A 22,868-nucleotide genomic window follows, 5' to 3' on the forward strand; every position below is an offset into this window, starting at 1 on the left:
CTCACCAGTAACGCCTCACATCGCCTTTCTAGGCATTCCAACATGCAGATCGTTTGGTGAGTTCCCTTAAAAGTATGGATCCTTGCAGTCTCGAAAGCTTGAAATCTAGAATTAATTATTCGTCTTAAATTAGTTGTTATTCAATCTTCTTAACATTTATGTACTTTCTTATTATTTCTGATTTGTCAATATGTGAACAATTTTTGGTTAGGAGTGGGGTGGAATGATTGTCTGAAACTCATCCCTAAGTTTTTGTGTTGAATATAATGGGAAAATATTTTCTGATCACGAAATTTTGTTTGACTTGTGTTTTTTCCAGAACTCATCCATTTCTAAAGTAGAGGGAAGCCAGTACTATGCATGATGTTCTCAGGCTCATGTCTAATCTGACATTATCATGTTGGAGGACTTCTGACATCCGACTGATGACGTTCATGATGGTCATGGCCTTTCTTTTAGTGAACAGAAAAACACATTGTATCAGTTCAATACTGTAAAATACAGTAATTGAGAAAAAAAGGCAATCGGAGGGGTAACCATCTCGTAAATATTAAAAATGAAATGTTTTTGTTTAAAAGAGCCTGCGGCAGTGGCACCAGGTCAATGGCAATTATGAATGCCTATCATTGTTGGCACTTTCCAAGGAATAGCTCATGTTAATGTCCCACAAAGAGGTACTCATCAACTCCAGAGGGATGAAAGGATGATTCAGTACCTTATCGAGATATTAAGTTATTATCTTTAATGCTAGCTCTCTGTCTTATTGGACCCCTCACCCTCCAAAAACTATTGACAATGGCCATCAAAATCATTTGGAACAATATGACATGGTTCAAACGAATAACTGCCCACTGGAAGCATTTCTGAAGACAACAGATGAATAATTTAGAGAATGCAGAAATCTCTTGTCAACCTTAATTCACTGTGTTCCACTAAATCTTCTCATCTCAACTAATTTTTTAATCTGCTTCCTTTTTCCCTTCCATAATTTGGCCACCATTGCATTGTTAATGTTGACCTTACATCTGATGTGCTAGATTATCACCTGCCAACTCTAGTTGGCAGGTGATTATCTAGCTAGTTTTATATATAGGATTTTTTACGGAAAAAACTTTTTTTGCCGTTGGTCAGTTCCATTCTTTGTCCAATTTTAGCTCAAAAGAGAATGCGTCCTGCCTTGAATCTCGTTGAAAATTTCACGCACAACGAGGCTGCTACAGAGAGCAATGCACATTATACCATCGGCAAGCCAATGTTTTATTCGTATATGTGACATTTAGTAAGATCAAGTGCAGATGCAAATGTAATTTCATTATTTGTGCAGTCATTGATGACCTGGCTGAGGCCATGAAATATCTGCACTAGAAAAGTCGCTCAATAACAGGAAGCTGATGAAGGATATTGGCAGTACTAGCTTCGCGCTCTGCCCTTGGAGCTGCCTGGCTACTGTTTTCATGCCTTCTTGACTGATAGCATGACTGAACTATTAATGGGGATGATATAACGCTCTAACGTTGTTCACGTCTCACAGCCGGAATACTGCCGACTGCTTCGCTCCTGACAAAGCGCTGATACACCGCTGGATCGAGTAGGATGGTCCTTGTGGCGAGGCTCTCAAAGTGGAAGATACCAAATCAGCTTCAACCCAATGGTGGTGTTTAGGAGAGCATTTATCTATGAGTATATATAGGCTGGCTGACAGATATGAAGTTATTCCTTCGGTGGTAATAAACAACAACAATAATAATAATTGTTACCCTTTGTCATACCACTTATGGGTGAAGTCTTTCCATACTGGATAAGTCGTGCAGATTGCTTGACCATACTCCATCATGCTTGTCAACGTGGGTTGATGACGAGAAGGCTCAAGGCCAGTTTGCTTGATGGTAACTATGACTGAGAATCAAACTAAAGTGGTCTGATTCATATTGCAATGGCCAACCATTGTGCGACCGTTACACTCGTATGCATAAGTTAACAGGGAAAAAAACTATACCGTTTTTGTTACTGTGAATAAAATGACAAAATAACATTGCCACTTTGGTCAACTCGTCGTCTTGAAATTACGGAATGTACAAATGTAAAGTCTTAGGTATAATGGAAAGAAGGGTTTTGCTAATTGGGCGATCTCAGAATGGGTAGCACGTGGCAATCTTAATCAAATGCCATTTTTCATATTTCGTGTGTTTAGGTCTGTTGTAGACAAAAAACGGCCTGCGATGAAACATGTCCTCTATTCCGACATGTGTAAAGAAGCTTATTCGCAGGGTACATTTTCATGATGATTTATTTCACGATAACATATTTACAGGCGAGAGTACGACTCACACGTTTCACAAGGCTATAACTACCGCAGTCCTGGTGGTTTCTAATAGAGTAATATCGAACAGTCTTTGTTGATGGTTTCTCCCATGTAGATCTCCAACAGTCGGCCCCGATGTCGTCCACCTGCAGTTGTTCTTCAGTCCCCAAGGAATCAACCCATTCGCGGGCCTCGCTCCCCCTTATATACCCCTACGGCCACGCCCTGGTAACTTCCAGCACTTGCCCCCGGTAGATTCTATCAGCAAACTCTATCGTCATCTACTTCCCTTCGCTTCGATGGCAAATGTTATAGTGGTGTCAGTGTTGATGGGTGGAGACAGGTACAGGGTACTTTACGGGGGAAGGTTCGTAAAAGTCGTACTCCTGCGTTGTAAATACTTTATCATGAAATAAATCATCAAGAAATTGGAACCTGCAAAGGAACTTCTTTACACATGTGAGTGTAAGCCTGAGTACAATCTCACGTGTTGTTGCTGTAGAGTATTTTCATTTTACCAGTGGGTCAATGAGATAAGGGGATGGTGATTAAGGTAGTGAGTGATAGGATGGGTGGGTCATTCTTGAGAGCATGAAAAAGTGCGTGAGTGAGGTTGACACAGTGAATGATCAGGTGATTGTGTGAATGATCAGGTAAATATATGACTCATGAGGAGGGAGAGGGAGCATTTATGTAAGTCATAGAGTAAGGGAAGTGGGTGAGTTCATAATGGAGTGAGTGAGTACCAGTTTATTTAGTTGAACAAGGCGAGAACTAAAGCGACCAGGATGAGTCTCATTTGCAAGAGAGACCTGGATCACCCAAATGACCATAGCTAAATAAACACACAGAGTTACAGTAATGAAAGCAAATATAAATAATACAAAACAACTGATGCGTCACATGGGAAATCGACGTAATGGAGTTAAGGGATGATAGAATATTTGAGTAAGGTGCGACACGGGTGTCCTCTGGCCCTTTCACGACTTAACATTTTTTTTGACTACGTAGTTTGAGACGATTTCCATGGATGTACCAGTAGAATCTATATCTGGTATAGATATAATGGGAGGCTGATCGATGCCCCAGTCCGGTCATGGTATGGCTCTCTATTGTTAAACCATATTATGAATGCGGATGATCTGGTGATTACTTCCCACTCTAAGGAGAAGTTGGAGACACTACAGCTAAACATGGAGCATTCTCCTAAATTATGGGCCGTTACCATCAGCCTCACAAAAACAAATCACCTCCCTGGGTATTTTACATCATCAAAATGCTCCCCTCCCTCAATTCCCCATGTGTTTTGGGGCAGTTGTGGAGAGAGTGGAGATATTTCCGTACTTGGGCAGTGTGCTGATGACCAACTCTGTTTCAGTAGCCGAGGTCTCACTTCGAATCATTCGAGCGGCATTCTATTTTCATCAGCTGCTGAATACTGTGTGGAAGCTACCTGGCATGTCACTCCATACAAACCTTCATGTCGTCTGGACCGCAGTTATGCCCTCCCGTATCTCTCTCGAAAGGAACATCTGCACTGGGTGAAACATTTTGGTAAGCCCACGATATATCCAGGGCTTAACCAGACTGGACTTTGTGAGGAGCTCAGATTCCTGGAATATCTGGACAAATGCCCATCTGTGGGCTCCTCCAGCAATCGAGGCTGCGTTGGTTGTGTCATGCAGTCCGGATGCACAGCCACGGCATCCCCAAGCAGCTTCAATTTGGCTGGATAGATGGTGCTAAATGGGCGTGGTACGGGCTAGAGAAGAGATGGACTGATGTGGTACAGAAGGATGTGGAGCTGATTGGACTTATTGATGACTGGTATCAGCAGTGTCACGATCGGCTTCTGTGGAGGAGGTTCATGAAAAGCGCTGCTGGGGAGGTGGAGGCAGTCGCCCTCCAGCAACAGCATAGGGCAGAGGAGCAAGGCTCAAAACAACGAGCAGAGCGCCAAACAACTGACACAAATAAAGTTGGCACAGTGGGGAGCACGGCTGTTGCATCTGCCGATCATTTTCCTCAGTCAATCCATGGCACCTGCGTCTATTTACATGACCTCCTGCCAGCCAGTCTTCGACACTTCACGTGGCCTCAAAATGCACTGAGAATGGCACAAGTGCTGTGGTGATACTCTTTGGTTATATTGGATAAAGTCACGTAGGTAAAAAATAAAATAACAAAAATCACGACGTTTCGGCCACAACACAAGCGGCCTTCATCAAGTGAAGGGACGAGACTGTCTGGAGGACAGCAAAAGCTTTAAATCTGCTGTGGTGATGTCACCGCCACTTAGGGGTGAACGACGGTTGTTCCGTTGTTGTTGTGCGTGTGTGCACGGACGTATGTACGCCTGTGAGTCTCGTGTATGGAGAGAGAAAGAGAGGCAGCCGTGCGTTGTGCTGGCCTGTGTGCCATTCTGAGCTTCATAGGCGCTGCTCACTAACAGCGCTTGCCCCAATATTCTGGTAAGGCTATACGGCGAATGATTGTCGCTGTTGTGTGTGTGTATGGACGTTCACCCCCCTCCCACCGCCCCCGTGTGTGCAGTTTTAGGGACTCATTACGCCCCCTCCCGACAAGCAGGCCAGCATCCGAACTAAAGGTAAGTGACAATAAAAACAGATTTTTTTATTCCATTTAAGTAACTTTATGTTTTGCTCACAATACAGTATTTATTACATTGTTGCATGCAAATGTACGATATTTTGTCTTACATATGACTTTGACAATGTTTCCATGTTTTGCTGAACCGTGATAACATCTTTAAAAACTTACAGTATGTGGATTTAAATACAGTACACTATTGTATTCAGACTTATGAACCGTTCGACTTACGGACAGTTCTCAGGAATGGAACCGATAAGTTGTATTATTCGCTAACAGCACCTTCCATTGGTATGGTTGACTACATACAATGCAAAGAAAGTTAAATATAGATACATATATATTGTACAGCACTTTCCCCAATAGTATGTTGATGTTCTATGGGGTATGTTTGTCTTTCTGAGTAATGTTTTAATTGGGGCGGTGTCATTTTCACAATTTCCCCAATGTTTTTACATTGGCCGACTTGCGCTTCAGCAATTTTCGCACCCAATGGATAAATCTCTTCTTCTTCTTCTTCTTGGGCTTGGTGGTGGCAGAAGTGGTGGTGGAAGCTGTGGCAGCGGCGGTGGAAGGGGCATCGGTGGCATCATGGTACATTTGAGACACGGCGCATTTCAATTCTTTCAGCTGGCTACTGAGATGAAGGTTCTCTTCATGCAGCCTCTTTTCCCCATGCCACATGTCCTCGTGACGCACCAGCTTCCCGCGTAGCCTAAACTGTTCCTGGCCTCTCTGCGGATCCAGGAAGTTCAACTCCGTCAGGTGGGCGTGCAGCGACCTCCGGAGATCTTTGTTTTCACAGCGCAGCGACATTTGCCGCTGTGCTGCATTGCAGTCTCGGAGAAAATCCGCATGGAGAGACTTGCTCTCCCTGCAAGGCACTCTCGTGGACTCCATGCTGCATTGCAGTCTCGGAGAAAATCCGCATGGAGAGACTTGCTCTCCCTGCAAGGCACTCTCGTGGACTCCAGCTCCAACTGGCACTCTTTAAGCTGTTGAACCAGGCTCCTGTTCTCTCTCTGGAGAGTCTCTCGGTTCTCCATCAACTCCTCCTGCTGCTGCTGTAGCTCCAGACGGAGCATCTTGTTCTTCTGACAGAGCTCCACATTCTGCAGGCTCATCCTCTCCGTAGACAACGTCGTGACCTCATGGTCAAAGTCTGAAATGGAAAGCGTAAAAAGAAGATAAATGAAGATCCCCATCCCAAGCATGGCCAAGACCAGAACGTCAACGATCAGCAGCACCATGCTCAGCTCGTGTTGACGGCACGCGGGACGGAAGGAAGTGTGAGACGCGTCACGAAGGGGCGTGTTATTTATACAAACGTCATTACCGGATGTGACGTACGCTATGACGTAAAGCCATCCCTGCCCACTTATTGGCAATCATTGCCCATCACGTGACTCGACAGCCCCGCCCCTAACCGCGCAGCTCCTCCCCCATACTCTTCTTCCGCCTTCCCCACGTGACGCGAAGCGAGCCAATCACGCGAGAGGCGGCGCTCGGTAGGCCCCGCGTCCGCTTCCCGCCATTCTTTCAATGGGCGGCGGCGCGCAGGGGGGGGGCGGTGGGGGCGGGGCCGAGTTCACTCCACGTCGCGAGTCGGGAGGAGGAGGGAGGGGGAGGGGCCAGGAGAGACGAGGGGGAGGGGCCAGGAGGGACGAGGGGCCAGGAGGGACGAGGGGCCAGGAGGGACGAGGGGCCAGGAGGGACGAGGGGCCAGGAGGGACGAGGGGCCAGGAGGGACGAGGGGGAGGGGCCAGGAGCGGGAGGGGGGGAGCCGTGGCGCCGCTCTTGGGCCGCGAGGCCTCCCCCTGGGTCCGCGGCGCCACGCGGAGACCGCGACAGCAGCAGCAGGAGGTGGTGGTGGTGGTGTTTGTGGTTGTAGGCACGGGAGAGGTGGTGGTGGTGTTTGTGGTTGTAGGCACGGGAGAGGTGGTGGTGGTGTTTGTGGTTGTAGGCACGGGAGAGGTGGTGGTGGTGTTTGTGGTTGTAGGCACGGGAGAGGTGGTGGTGGTGTTTGTGGTTGTAGGCACGGGAGAGGTGGTGGTGGTGTTTGTGGTTGTAGGCACGGGAGAGGTGGTGGTAGTGTTTGTGGTTGTAGGCACGGGAGAGGTGGTGGTGGTGTTTGTGGTTGTAGGCACGGGAGAGGTGGTGGTGGTGTTTGTGGTTGTAGGCACGGGAGAGGTGGTCACGGACAGGCGGTGAGTGCCGGGTGATGGAGGGGGGGGTGAGGGAGTGGATTGCAGGGTGAGTGAGTTAATGAGGAGAATTAATAGGTGAGGAGGGTGAGTGAGTTGAAGGGTGAGGTGAGTGAGTGGTGAGTGGTGAGTTCACGACAGGGAGATTGGGGCTGAGTGAGTGAATGCAGCGCACGGTAAAGATCCCCTGAGAGCATTCGCAAGAGTTGGACATTGAGTGCCGCTGTCAGGGTCCACACGCAAATTACTCACTTGGCATGATATACAAATTAACAATTGTAAACGATAATTTTTAAAAAAGTACGCTATTAGTCAGAGCTAATGCGATGTGCGTTCAGCATATTTGTACCACGTTAACCAACGTCAACATCGTCATTTAGAGTAACCATTAGTCCATACGTGTCACTTGATGATAGTCCCCGGGTCAATCACAACTTTGCCGTGCGTGCAGGCTTTGTCTCTGGCTGCTCGCTAGGGCTGCGATGCCTTTCCATGCCACAAGATGACGTTCATTGCTCCTTCCACACCGCGACAATATTTACTGCAGTGTTCTATAACGCGGCAGTTGCGTTGCTGAATAACACCGCGTTGTGTAAACTCCCTCGTTACAATGACTAATACAGGGTAAAGCACAGTCCGTGATAACAGCGTGAGATGCGTGTGTCGGCTGAACAAAGACCGAGGCACGTGGGGAGCATCAGGAAGCATCCAGCAGCATCCCAATGCCTCGTGTGACGCTGTGCCCAGGCAGCCGTACAACCGCACATTCCTACTCGCGCGACGTGGTTCTGTTGACTCAACCACTTAGCATCCGCGTTATAAAACGTGTTCCCTAATACATCCATCGTGCTATATCCAAATGGCGTTATGAAAACAGCGTTGAGGCAGAACGAACTCTATAAACTTTTTATTTTACCAGGTGAGACCCCTCTGAGCTATGTGGCTGTTTTTCAGAAGCGACCTTTCCACAAATGTGTGCAGTGGTTAATTTGCTTAACAGCTTTACACCGAACTCCTTGCTTGTGGTTAAACATGTTTGCGACTTTGGTGATTGAGAACTATGCAGATTTAGATTTATAGTAACATGTACTTGGTGTGAGATGAACTTCCAAACAATTTCCTTTGCTCAACATCTTGGAATTAGTTTAACACGTAGGCTTTCGCGACCAATATTATTCATAATAAAGGTTTTTGGGTTAGATCGCGTTTATTTATAAATGTGTCGTAACCCTCCACCACCCGACACGGCCAATCAGCAAAAAAAAAAGTGTCACGTTGACAAAAGACAAATAATTCACTACTTCAGCCCACCGGTGTGTTGAAGAGTTAATCCACATTTACAGTTTGAGTACGACGTTTCGCTGGTAAATACTTCCAGCATCATCGGGCAATTCGCCAGAATGGTAAAGCCCTCGCTTTCTCCCGGTTTTATATAGAGCAGCAGGGTGACGTCATCACTTAACTCATCAGGTGCAGTGATTAGAGGCGGAGGGGGGGGTAATGTAATTATATAATCGATTAGTAATCAGTCATTGGTTATGATTAGTAATGAGTTGTAGATTAGTAATTCTTTAAATCAAAATGTAATGTGTATTATTTAATAATACGCTTCCAGGCCGCACTAAGCCGGTAGCTGTCAGGGCGATTAAAGTTATTCTTGTTCCTCTCAATTTCAATGGATTCTCTAATTAGTCTTTGCCAGTAATAATTAGTTTTACACACCACTGCAACATTGTCAAAATCAATTGAGTGTCCTTGTTGACAAGCATGTTCTGCCACTGCCGACAGTTGTGTTTGAGATAATTTAATATTTCTCTGATGTTCTTTTAGTCTTACTCTGATGTTACGTCCCGTCTGCCCAATGTAGCAGCTGCCACATGAACAATTAATCCGATATACACCTTCTGTTGATAGTTTAGGTAATGCGTCTTTAGTGCAAGATACTAGTTTTTGAATTTTGTGTACTGTACCAAATCTTACTGTAATGTTTTGCTTTTGCAAAACGCGGGCTAATTTGTCAGTTACTCCTGACATATATGGAATTTTTATTGTTTTAACAATCTGGTCGCTTTCAGTAGTATTGCTTTGCGATCGTGATTTGGCATTCAGTGCTCTGTTAATTTGAGCATTATTGTAGCCATTCTGTCGTAGTGCGTCTTTAACGTGTTTAATCTCTCTCACTAGACTCTCACCATCTGACACTGTTTTCGCCCGATGTACGAGCGTCTTGATAAGAGAGGATTTTTGAGCTGGATGATGATGTGATTCTGCATTCAGATAGGCATCAGTGTGCGTTTGCTTTCTGTAAACGCTGTGTGTTATTTTACCGTTTAGGCACAAAACCCGGCCATCCAGTTCACCATGGAAATGGAGGTGAATAACACACTCCCATTCCTAGATATTTTGCTTGGACATGGCCTGAATGCTTGTCAACAAGGACACTCAATTGATTTTGACAATGTTGCAGTGGTGTGTAAAACTAATTATTACTGGCAAAGACTAATTAGAGAATCCATTGAAATTGAGAGGAACAAGAATAACTTTAATCGCTCTGACAGCTACCAGCTTAGTGCGGCCTGGAAGCGTATTATTAAATAATACACATTACATTTTGATTTAAAGAATTACTAATCTACAACTCATTACTAATCATAACCAATGACTGATTACTAATCGATTATATAATTACATTACCCCCCCCTCCGCCTCTAATCACTGCACCTGATGAGTTAAGTGATGGCGTCACCCTGCTGCTCTATATAAAACCGGGAGCAAGCGAGGGCTTTACCATTCTGGCGAATTGCCCGATGATGCTGGAAGTATTTACCAGCGAAACGTCGTACTCAAACTGTAAATGTGGATTAACTCTTCAACACACCGGTGGGCTGAAGTAGTGAATTATTTGTCTTTTGTCAACGTGACACTTTTTTTTGCTGATTGGCCGTGTCGGGTGGTGGAGGGTTACGACACATTTATAAATAAACGCGATCTAACCCAAAAACCTTTATTATGAATCTTGGAATTAATGTCTATTTAAATGGTCAGCTTAAGTGATTCCGTGATGTTTATGTAACTTGACCATTAAGATTATCTATGGAGCACAATTATTTCAGTATTATTTTTCATAAGTAAACTTTAAACTGAACCCATATGTGATATTATATTGCCTGATTATTTTAATTTTTAATGTAGTCTACATGCTCTTCTGGGGATATTACCCCACATTTACCACTCATTGATGTTCCCTTTGACATTGGTAATTGGCATTGTCACACCATAGTAATTCATGGGCAATTATGTAATTCGAGCAGGTATTTTTAGGAAACTCACCCATGGGGGACCATTTTCAAATGTATTGCCTTAATTTAATAATACAAATAATTTATATATAATTTGACAGTTCTTATCATTGTATTGCAGAAACATCTGTGTGTCTCTCTGTGTCGTTCTCTCTGTGTCTATCTCTCTCTGTGTCTCTCTCTTTGGGTGTCTCTCTTTCGGTGTGTGTTTTTCTCTATATGTGTCTCTCTCTTGTGTGTGGCTCTGTGTGTGCCTCTCTCTGTGTATGGATGTCTCTCGGTGTCTGTGTCTCTCCTTTTCTACGATCCGGTGTTGTATGTATATGCAAATTCCACCTCTTGCTCCGCCCACTTACTCTTGGGTTGAGCTTATCTCAAGCCTATATGACTTCGTGTTTCAGCAGCTTACTCGCTATATTTTTTCACCTGATGATGGTTGCTTGTGTTGCGATCGAAACGTCGTGATCTATTATTTTTTCTACCTACGTGACTTTACAGAAAGAACCAAAGAGTATTGTGATTGTAATTTTTATTGTGATCGTTGTGGTGGAGGTGGTGATATTGATGGTGGTGTTAACGATAGCGGTGATTTCGGTGGTTGTAATGGTGGTATTGATGGTGGTAATGGTGGTTGACTATTACCCCTCTCGTGTCCTTACTTCCACCACCAGGTTTAAGAATCTGCTGGTGTCTGTGCTGGAGGTGGACGTCTGGATATCTGTGCGGTCTGGAGCGGTGGACAATAGACTTCTGCAGCTCAACCAGGTGGACGCACTGGGCAGGGGGCAAGATGGTGGTGGCCTTAGAGACCCACTTACTCCCACAGAGAGCCATAGACTCACTCACAGAGTACACTCACACAGAGAGCCAAAGTCTCACTGACACAGAGCCATAGGCTCACTCACATGGAGACACATAGACTCACTCACACAGAGAACCATTGATTAACTCATTGTTTTTTTCGGTAAAGTCACGTATGTAGAAATACCATAAAATTATATTAAAATAAATCAATCACGACGTTTCGACCGCAACACAAGCGATCTTGTGTTGCAAGATCTTGTGTTGCAAGATCGCTTGTGTTGCGGTCGAAACGTCGTGATTGATTTATTTTAATATAATTTTATGGTATTTCTACATTAGTGACTTTACCGAAAAAAACCAAGAGTAATTTATGCAGTCACGAAAGCTATAATTCTTTATTAACACACTTCTACGGGGAAGTTACCTTTACAATTCTGTACTAAACTAATTGCGCCCCCTTACATTTTCCTGCCCCTCCCTCTTCTGCTGCTGCCGTGCCCCTTGCTTTCTTCGGCCCCTCCCCCCACCTCTACTACTTATTTTAAGCCTCTGTCTGTTCATCCCTCCGGCCCCTTTTTTCTTGCTTCTCTGTCCGTCTTTCCTCTTCTTACCTCTTGTGTCCCTGTATATGTATTTCTGCTATCTTATACCTCGTATTTGTTCACTCTGTCTATGCTGGTATGTTCAACCCAGAGGATGAACACGAAATTTAGCACTCTTCTGAAATTCGTGGTCTGCCAGGCAAGTGTCTAACTGTGTCGTTGGCCGACTGGTATTGCATCACGTAAATTTTTCTTAGGTTTGTTGAATTCTCGTCTCTCATCTTCTTGTTGTATTTACCTCCGTGCAGTTTAACGCTCTCTATGTGTTGCGTTGATGTCACCATATGTGCTATTTGTTTTTTACACCTGATGAAGATCGCTTGTGTTGCGGTCGAAACGTCGTGATTGATTTATTTTAATATAATTTTATGGTATTTATACATACGTGACTTTACCGAAAAAACCAATGAGTAATTTATGCAGTCACGAAAGCTTTAATTCTTTATTAACTATTGATTAACCCACACAGAGAACCATAGAGTCACTCGCACAGAGAGACATAGACTCACTCACGCAGAGAACCATATGCAGTATATCCACGTTTTTTATGTAATGTGTTTTGCTTAGCGCACCCCACACCCACTATAACGCGAGTAGCAGAGTAGCACATGACGGACTGCTCTCATGAGTGGTGTGGGTCTTGGCAGCATTGTTCTGTATTGCTGGGAGCTGATGCTGTACCGGTGCGCGCTGTGTTACGTGGCGTGTCATCCTCTTCCTCAGCCTTTGTTCCAGCATGTGTGTAGTGTCATCTCACTCACTCCCTTATAGTTTTCACTCATCATATCTCCCTTTCACGTCCTTTGTATGTATATTGATGAATGTAACACAATTTTTTATTATTATTTGGCTGCTATAAATTTCCACGTCATAAGCCACTTCATTCAGCTATCATTTGTGGCCAGTTCGCTTCTGATAAAGAAGCTAATAGCTTAGAGGGCTTTACTTGGTAAGATACAAAATAGTTTATTTTTTGGTCATTTGCTTACCTTTCCTATACTTTGCACTTCGATTGTGTTTTTGCATCGTTTGTTCTTGTAACTTTCTGTACCACCCCAACTGGAAATCTGTGAAAAAGGGCTTTTTAGATTCCTCCAGTATAAATAAAGATTATAATATAGATCTTCTACATATACACAACACATTTAAAATAAACATAGAAAACAGTGTACTGTACTCTCAATTAAAAATAATAATAAAAGTTTGTGCTGAAACGGAGCCTCCCCCTTTACCGTTATTCCTTGTAGAAAAGTTTTCTGCTTCACGTAAAATAGCTTTAAGCAGCAATTTTCGACAACGCAACCCCCACGTTAAGCAAGGATATGTGCACAAGCTTGTGTGCATGTGTGGGTATGCGTATCATTCGGTAATTGTATAGTGTTTCGCGTATTACGCGATGAACTTGACAACACCGGGACCGATGAACTAAACTGGTTTTGGGCTAACCCTAGGTCGACTCAGCCTCCAACGAATACCTGGTGCGGTGTGTAAACATCACTACTCGGGAGATAAAGGCGGCCAGGCATGGTGCTAGCCACCCACCTCATTGTGTACCGTGCTGGCTTTCATAGGTGCTCGCTAAAGCACTTGCCTCAAGAGTCTGTTGAGGTTATACAGACAACCTTTGTCTTTGTGTTTAATGTTTTAATTGGTGGTGGTGTAATTTTAAATGTAATTTTTTTTATGGCCGACTTGCACTACGGCCACTTCTGGACCCAACAAATAAATATGTTCCTCTTCTTGGTGGCAGTGGTGGTGTATATTTATAGAGTGCCTTCTCTCTTGACATAACAAGCACAAGGTGGTGACAGAATGGAATGATTTAGATGGCAGCGGTGTACAAAGATTGAGGAATGAGTGACAGCGATAGACGGTGAAGGGATCAGAGAAGAGTAGGGACGAGAAGGAGTGGAGGCTTAAGGGGAGAGAAGAGGTAGAGAATGGGAAATGGAGAAGAGGTGGGGCTTTATGAGAGGAATGGAAGAAGGTTAAATAGAGGGACCATAAATGAGATGTGGCACAGAGAGAAGGAAGGACAGAGAGAGACAGAGAAGATTGGGAACAAAGAGGATGAGAGAGGACATGGAAGGAGATGAGAGGCAAAATTAGGTAGGGCAAGTCCATGGAGAGGTTTAAAGACCAGCGACAGGTATTTGAAAAGACAGCGGTAGTGAACGAGAAGCCATTGGAGTTGAAGGAGGAGAGGCAAAGTGTGAGAATTAAAGGGGAGATTGAAAATAACTCGTGCAGAAGAATTGTTTAATTTGTTGGGAGGGGAGTGAGGAAACCAAGAAGAAAATTACATTTGTAATTAGAGGTAGCTCTTTACATTATGAGACCTCCTTTGCCAGTAACAAGATATAGGAATAGGTTTTACCCTTTTAACTGGCACAGAAACTGACACCTTTATTCAAGGCATCATGTTTGCAATAACCACAACACAAGCAGTCAAAATGCAAACAAAAAAGACAACTCTGATAATAATATGCACTGTCCTTGAATTTGATTGGTCCACACCCGAGACGGCTTTCTTTAGAGCCTAGTCTCCATTGGTGTTGGACCAGAAGACGCCAAAAGGCATACTTCCGAGACGGCTTTCTTTAGAGCCTAGTCTCCATTGGTGTTGGACCAGAAAACGCCAAAAGGCGTACAACTCAAAAACAGCGCACTATCAGAGTATTGAGGGCTCGGAGTGAGCATTTACATTATGAGACCTCCTTTGCCAGTAACAAGATATAGGAATAGGTTTTACCCTTTTAACTGGCACAAAAACTGACACCTTTATTCAAGGCATCATGTTTGCAATAACCACAACACAAGCAGTCAAAATGCAAACAAAAAAGACAACTCTGATAATAATATGCACTGTCCTTGAATTTGATTGGTCCACACCCGAGACGGCTTTCTTTAGAGCCTAGTCTCCATTGGTGTTGGACCAGAAGACGCCAAAAGGCGTACTTCCGAGACGGCTTTCTTTAGAGCCTAGTCTCCATTGGTGTTGGACCAGAAGACGCCAAAAGGCGTACAACTCAAAAACAGCGCACTATCAGAGTATTGAGGGCTCAGAGTGAGCATTTACATTATGAGACCTCCTTTGCCAGTAACAAGATATAGGAATAGGTTTTACCCTTTTAACTGGCACAAAAACTGACACCTTTATTCAAGGCATCTTTGCAATAACCACAACACAAGCAGTCAAAATGCAAACAGAAAAGACAACTCTGATAATAATATGCACTGTCCTTGAATTTGATTGGTCCACACCTGAGACGGCTTTCTTTAGAGCCTAGTCTCCATTGGTGTTGGACCAGAAGACGCCAAAAGGCGTACTTCCGAGACGGCTTTATTTAGAGCCTAGTCTCCATTGGTGTTGGACCAGAAGACGCCAAAAGGCGTACAACTCAAAAACAGCGCACTATCAGAGTATTGAGGGCTCGGAGTGAGCATTTACATTATGAGACCTCCTTTGCCAGTAACAAGATATAGGAATAGGTTTTACCCTTTTAACTGGCACAAAAACTGACACCTTTATTCAAGGCATCTTTGCAATAACCACAACACAAGCAGTCAAAATGCAAACAGAAAAGACACCTCTGATAATAATATGCACTGTCCTTGAATTTGATTGGTCCACACCCGAGACGGCTTTCTTTAGAGCCTAGTCTCCATTGGTGTTGGACCAGAAGACGCCAAAAGGGTAAAACCTATTCCTATAGAGGTAGCTCTGTTAGATCCACTTCTATGGGTGACTGTCTAATACATTTGCGGTTCATAAAACAGTGCCCCAACCACTGCGCCACCATTCCCCACGCGAATTTACACACACAGATACAAAGTTCCCCCGTGTAGCCCGTATAGCCATAACAGACTGTGTGACCAAGTACTGTGAGCGAGCACATACGGATTGGTGGCCAGCACCACGCCTGGCCACCTTATCTTCAGAATGGCGATGTTTACACACCGCACCAGGTACTCATTTGAGGCTGAGTCGACACACAATAACACAAAGACAAAGATCCCCCATATAGCCTAAACAGACTGTTGCGAATTGCTATTTGCAAGCACCTTTGAAGGCTGGCAAGGCACACGAGGGGGTGGATGGCCAACACCACGCTCGGCCGTGTGTGGCTGAGTCGATACACAGATGTACACACACACGCGTTTACACACAGTATCACGTGTAAATGTCACAGGGACTTTATCACCACAAATAACTCTGTCAGCGCGTGATTTTATATAACAATTTAAAGGATTTCAACTGCACGGCCGTGCATACACCTGTGGACCCCTAAGTCGTATGTGCTGTGCAACTTTAGGACTTGTAAATATTCCCATGCACAGATCTTCTCGATGCGATTATGTTTTTAATTTAAGAGGATTATCATCGTAAATTTTTTTCCGAAGGTGCGTGTGTATGTATAAAAAGGATTTGATCAAGACTTGTCACACTAGACTTTCGCGACTACAATGTAGAATAGCAATGCATGGTGCTGTTTTTGTTTTATTTTAATTACTTAGATTTGCTCGGGGAGGGTACATGCGGAGTGTTTTTGTATCTGAATGTGTAAACGTAGAAATAATTAACCGACTGCTTAATTAGCTGATATCTATCTGCTTCACCGTTACACTCAACGGGAAGTGAATTACTTGGTTCATTGAGAACAGGGACATACTATTTGTAAGGGTTCAACACGACACTTGTGGCAAAGCAGAGCTCTAGGGCTGAAACCAATCAAACCTCCACACCCTCACTGTCTGACAAATTCGCCTGTCGTGTTTACTGCTGTGGATTCATATTCTGTATGTAGTTTTTGGTTTACATGTACACGATTGTCAAATACCACACGCATGCATGTGAGCACACAAGCAATAAATAGAGTTATATTCTTGGTTCTTTCGGTAAAGTCACATAGAAGGGAAACAATAAAATAATAAAAATATTATACAATGCAATTCTCACGACGTTTCGACTGCAACACAAGCAATCATCATCAGATGTGAAAACCACAACAATAAAATATGGTTGTGTACACACACCCACACACATATATAAGAGAAATGTATACATCGACACGTAGAACATCTTAACAACTCTTATTAAATTTTGATTTAAAGCTTTCGTGACTGCAGGGATTCATATTCTTGGTTCTTACCAATATATACACTGCACCAACTAAGGCCGGGTCAACCTAGGGGTAGCTCAGAACCACGCATGGCCGCCTGTGTCTCCCACGTGCTGACGTTGATGCACTGCACCAGCTAAGGCCGGGTCATCCTAGGGGAGGCTCAGTACCGTTTCATATGTTCGTCACTGATGTTAGCCGTGAGTGGACATTCAACTTGGGCATCCTGGTTAGTGACAATGCGCTGACCATTCTACTACTGCTCCGCAAACAAGCAATTTATATAGAGACATTTGGTATGTCGTTTTTAAATGCACGCTATATATACATACCCCTTTCAATTATAGGGTGCACATGTGCGTGTGGTTTGTTCACCCGTGTGTGCATGGTGCATGTGGTCCTTTACACGTGATCATCATTTTTGCAACTGAATTAAGTCTCGAGACTCCCCTTCGCACCAGTGCCGGACGATCCTAGTAGCACAAGTAGCTACAAATGATACGGGCCCCGCAATTTCAAGAACCCCGCGCGAAATGCTTTCAAGCTATCAATTCCGGTCCAGCGATTCTGCACTTGCTCTATTACTATCATACTATACTGCCTTCAACTTTTGTGAACGACTGGGTGTTTAAGTTTAGTGATTTGTCGTATTATCTTACTGTATAGCAAATGAAAAGATACAATAACTTTACTATGCAAGTTAAAAATCTGTGTTTTAATGTTTAGGTCTTTTTTTATTTACGGCCCCTTTATAACATTTGCTACAGGCTTCGCACGAGCTTAATCCGGCACTGCTTCGCACACAAGTGCACTCGCCAGAGACACCGCAGTGCTGTGGCAACTTCACTATTCCCACATTTCGCTTGACTTCCTATGACAAACGCCAATTACAATTTAGCTAAAGCGTGATGTAAAGCCATTGTAACGCCTGCCAGGGCTTCATTGCTCACTCGATATTTTCCGCAAAGCTGATGGGCCAGCTTGGAGTAGTAGGGGTGATCGGCATAAGGTACTACCACTAGAGTACAAGATACGTCTTTTAGTAATAATCCTATGCGATTGTACTCTGTTCTTCCATCTTATAATCATATGAAAATGTTTATAAGCAAGAGGGCACAGTACTGCGACATGGATGTGGCGTGATCAAAATTATTCCTGGAACATTGTTCCGGAGTGACCCGGCTGAAATAAATCAATGAGTGTCGCCGTGAACACTAAAATATCACTGAGTTCAGCAATTTTGCCGCCTATTTTACAAAGTAGATCCGTGGTACGTGAGCACAGCAACGAAAAAAACAGACAAAACCATCAAGATTGCAGATAACGAGTCCAAGGGGTATTGCACAGCTAACGAAACGAGGTATTTGATGGTCGTTAACGAGACACAGGAATATAAAAAACGGAGAATGCGTTATTACTGAAAGATGAAACAGACGAATAACTTTGGGTAAGAGTGCGGGTGCTACTGCCCAGAAGATATAAGTAGCTTTGTCTCCGTCATATATGCGTATTTATTCATAAAAAACATAATTCTTTTTACAGAACCCATTGTCCCCACGTTATTCTGAAGCGCATCTTATCAGCAGAATTGATTCAGTACAAGCAAACTCTGGACAGGTTTCGACATTCAGTATCCCATCAGCAGAGTTAGGGTGGCTTGAATCATCGCTAGGGAACTTCCAGATGGTAAAGACAAGGACCGTCCCTTGAATAATATGTATCCTAGTTCCATACAAATCTGTTTTAATACTTAAACAGAATGAGCATGAATTATATGAAGCAGACATTTCTTCGTAATTTAACTGTGTGGAGCCGGTCGCCACCTGGTGGACACACAACGATTGCATGTTGGCTGGGCGCTCATTCTCTGCTGCTGTCCTCAATATCCAGAAATCCACTTTCCGTGCCATCCGAGCTGTTTACTGCCTGTCATTTAAATGTGCAAATAACAATAGAACCCATCACAACAGAAACATCAACGCAGGCTGGATACAAATACGTTTAACAACACAAAAAGGGTGTGCATTGCTGGTGCACAAATCTATTTTCACCGAATTTTGACTTCAAACTTTCGTGACTGCAGGACTTAATATTCTTGGTTATTTCGGTAAAGTCACGTAGATATAAAATAAAAAAAATATGAAGACCGCTTGTGTTGCGATTGAAACTTCGTGGGTTTTTTGCTTTTATTATTTTCAATTTATTATTTTCAAATTATTATTTTAAATACAAATGTTCCTAAAATGTACTATTTATGTATTTATGTTCTATCTACGTGACATTACCGAAAGAACCAAGAATACTATTTTCACTGATTCTATTGTGAAATCTTTTGTTTCCAGCCTGCATAATTTATATTTGTTATGATTGGTTTTCTCATCATTTACAGATTGGGTTACTGTTGCCTTTAGCCAACCGTCAATGGGGTCACTATAGTGTAAAGGTCATCTCCATATATGGGGTTGCCAGAGGCATATAGCAAGAGAAAGTATTGATGACTGTCCTGCACTGATGAGTCCTAATTAGACGAATCCGGCCCATAGTTGCCTTTGTCTCACTGCTGCCTGTTGCTGGGACTGCCACCACGTGTCCTCAACTCTTTGAGTCTGTGGTCTAAACGACGACATGGCCACAAATTCAGTTCTTCTGAGCTGGTGGTCTAGATACGTTTGAGAGCGTGTAAACATTCATACTGCACACATCTGTATGATTCTGCATCTAAGACGACTCCCTGTACCTTCCAATGCCGTGAATCCTACACGTGGAGGGTGATGGTGGTGACGATGGTGAAAGTGGTGACGGTGGTAATGATGGTGTGGGTGGTGACGTTGGTGACTGTGGTGACGGTGGTAACGATGGTGAAAGTGGTGACGGTGGTGACGGTGGTGACGATGGTGACGGTGGTAACAGCGCTGACACTGGGACGCCTGCACGGCGCGACTGCCTCTCAAGGGCAAGGCTGGGCCACTTGGTTTGCGAGGAATGCAATCCTCTTTGCATTTCTAAAGGGCACCCCCAGTGGCAACGGTTTCTTTTTTTGCACGATAAGGCGACTCAGCATTTCACCTGCAAGTGGCTTTGCTCTGCACGTAGGGGTGCTGATTGCTCGATGTAAAATGCAATTGAGTAATGTCCGATTATCACGGTTGGCTAAGCACGGTGCGAAAGAAGTTCGACATACAAGAATCTTATTGCAGCCTCGTAATTTAATAACACACCGATGCACATTCTCGCATTTAGCCACAAACACACGCGCGCAGTAGAGCACACCCACAGTTGAGCACACCCACAGCTAGACGATAACGCGTGCTGCTCTCGAGTTATCTGCTTTCATCTGGCTCTCGTGATCGCCGGCCTTGCCTCGTCACAGCTGCTGTGGAGTCGCCTTTGTGCAGAATATAAATAACAACATAGAAACGCATACAGCCCCTGTCTACTGATCTATTTTATCATCTGTAAAACAAGTAATCCTGATTTGTTTACAGATGTTTTACTAACTAAAAGTCTATCCTTCCAAGAGCGGGTGAGTGAGCGGATGGGTGTGGGTGGGTGAGCGGGTGAATGTGTATGGATGGGTGGGTGAGCAGGTGAGTGGGTGGGTGGTGAGTGGTTGGGTGGGTGTGTGAGTGAGTGGGTGAGCGAATGGGTGGTTGAGCGAGTGGCAGGTGTGTGAGTGGGTGGGTGAGTGAGCAGGTGGGTGGTTGAGCACTTGGGTTGGTAAGCGGGTATGGTTGGTGGGCGGGTGGGTAGGCGGGTGGGTGAGAGTGTGAGTGGGTGAGCGGGTGGGTAAGCAGATGGTGAGTGTGTGAGTAGGTGGGTGAGTGAGCGAGTGAGCGGGTGGGTGGGTGAGCAGGTGGGTGGATAAGCAGATGGCAGGTGTGTGAGAGGGTGGGTGAGTGAGCGGGTGAGTGAGCGAGTGAGCGGGTGAGTGAGCGGGTGGGTGGGTGAGCGGGTGGGTGGGTGAGCAGTTGGGTAGGTGAGCGGATGGGTTGGTGAGTGGGTGGTGAGTGTGTGAATGAATGAAGGAATGGGTGGATGGTGAGTGGGTGAGTGGTTGAGAGCGTGGGTGAGCGAGTGAATGGGTGGACGAGTGAGTGGTGAGCAAATCGGCGAGCGAGTTGGTGAGCCAGTGGTGAGTGGGTGAGCGGGTAGGTGGATGAGTGGTGGGTGGGTTAGGGGGTGAGCGGTTAGGTAGTGAGTGGCTGGGTGAGCGAGTGGATGAGCGGCTGGGTGAGCGAGTGGGTGAGCGAGCGGTTGAGTGGGTGGGTGGTGAAGGGGTAGGTGAATGGCTGGGTGGTGAATGGGTAACTGGCTGGTGGGTGAGTGTGAGGGTGAGTGGGTGAGCGGGTGGGCGAGTTGTGAGCGAATGGCAGCGCTGCTCGTGAAGCTGAGTCTCTGTGAGTCTCTGTGTAAGCCTCCGTGTGTCTCCGTGTCTCTGTGCGAGTCTGTGAATCATGAGGTGAGTTTCTTTGCGATTCTTTGCGTGCGTCTCTGTGCGAGTCCCCGAGTCTCCGTGTCTCTCCCAGGACCCCCTGGATGCGTTGAGGCAGCGCTGCTCACGTAGCTGTGAATCTCTCAAGGCGGAGTTCTCCATCGGAGAGTCTCGCGTCACGTCCCGGACTCGCACCCAGGAGTCCTGCGCCCAGGAGCTCCTGGATCTGCCCCACTGCCAGGACCACTGCGTGCATCTCCACGGCAACCGCCGTAGCAATCGCTGCAACCAACATCACCGCGATGGTCACCGTAGAGACCGCCATGATTATAGCAACTTCCATCGCCATAGCAGCAACCACCATCACCGCAGTAATCACCGTAGTTACCACCATCACTGTCAGCAACCACAGCGTAGCAACCACAATCAGTCTAGCAACAACCACCATCACCACAGCCACCAATATGGCAACTACAACACAGCAATCACCATCAACATAGTTGCAATGACAGCATAGAAACCACATTCACTCTAGCAGCAAACCACCATCACCGCAGCAATCATCGTAGTAGCCACCGTCACCAAAGCAATCACCATAACTGGAACCCAATAGGAATGAGTCGTTATGTTGATGATGTTGACGATGATGTTTTTGTTGCTACAAGTTGCAAATCAACTTTTTTCTAAACTCAAATGAAGAAACACCATCTCTACCCCCCCCCCCCCCCCTTTCCTCGCGCTCAGTTGCATAGCGACGCCGTGTGTGCTGTAAGTACCAATAATAAACACCGAGTTGTCTCCAAAGTCCGTGTCTCCGCGATCTCTCTCCCTGCTATACTAAGGTTTTTTAATTTTTGCCCCCCTGATTCTGCTGAAGATTTCCTCTTCATACTTCCTCGTCTCCTTGTTCTCGAGTGCCTCCTCCTCTTCTCATTGCGTTCTGGATGTCCGTTTTAGTTTTAGTCGTAGGTTGCATAGTACCAACCACTGAGGCATGGACAGTCCTAAACATGGGATTGGAAACTGCAAAACAGGGAGTGGCTCTTCTTTTGAATAAAACAATGAATGCGGTGTGGGAAGCTGCGAATCTCAAGTAACGGTGGGCTCACCTCCCCATTATCGGGAGTCAGGTAATGGTGGCTTGGTCACAGGAAGATGCGCTTGAGAGTCTTCCACTCTGGTGGTGGGTGTCCATCTCGGACCCCATTAAAACCGACAGTGGCCTGGTTTCAGCCAGCTGATGAAAGTTGTAATAAATAATTTAATCATCACTTGCAGTTGGGGTTGGCATCGTCCCCCTCTCCTACTTATGCCCATCCATCCTGGGTTTAACCAGGCTGGATTGTGAGCTCACATCACGTGAGCTCTTCCGACGGGCAATGCTTGAGTTGACTGGGTCATCTAGCCAACATACCCAGCCACCACATGCTCAAGTAGCTTATGTTGGGGCAGATAGAGGGTTATAAACGGACATCACACAGGCTGGAAAAGA

The 22,868-nt window shown here is 45.0% G+C and overlaps 1 long non-coding RNA gene across 1 annotated transcript; it reads left to right on the forward strand.

Moving 5' to 3' along the window:
* Positions 1-9,370: 9,370 nt before the first annotated feature.
* Positions 9,371-22,180, forward strand: LOC142923000 (uncharacterized). The gene is made up of 2 exons (XR_012940467.1): positions 9,371-11,180; positions 21,471-22,180. It is a non-coding gene; the product is annotated as an uncharacterized LOC142923000 (long non-coding RNA).
* The last annotated feature ends 688 nt before the right edge of the window (positions 22,181-22,868 follow it).

Source organism: Petromyzon marinus, unplaced genomic scaffold (assembly GCF_048934315.1).
Source record: "Petromyzon marinus isolate PM22_M1 ecotype Great Lakes invasive population unplaced genomic scaffold, UKy_Petmar_22M1.pri1.0 PM_Scaffold_24, whole genome shotgun sequence".
Taxonomy (NCBI): Eukaryota; Metazoa; Chordata; class Hyperoartia; order Petromyzontiformes; family Petromyzontidae; genus Petromyzon; species Petromyzon marinus.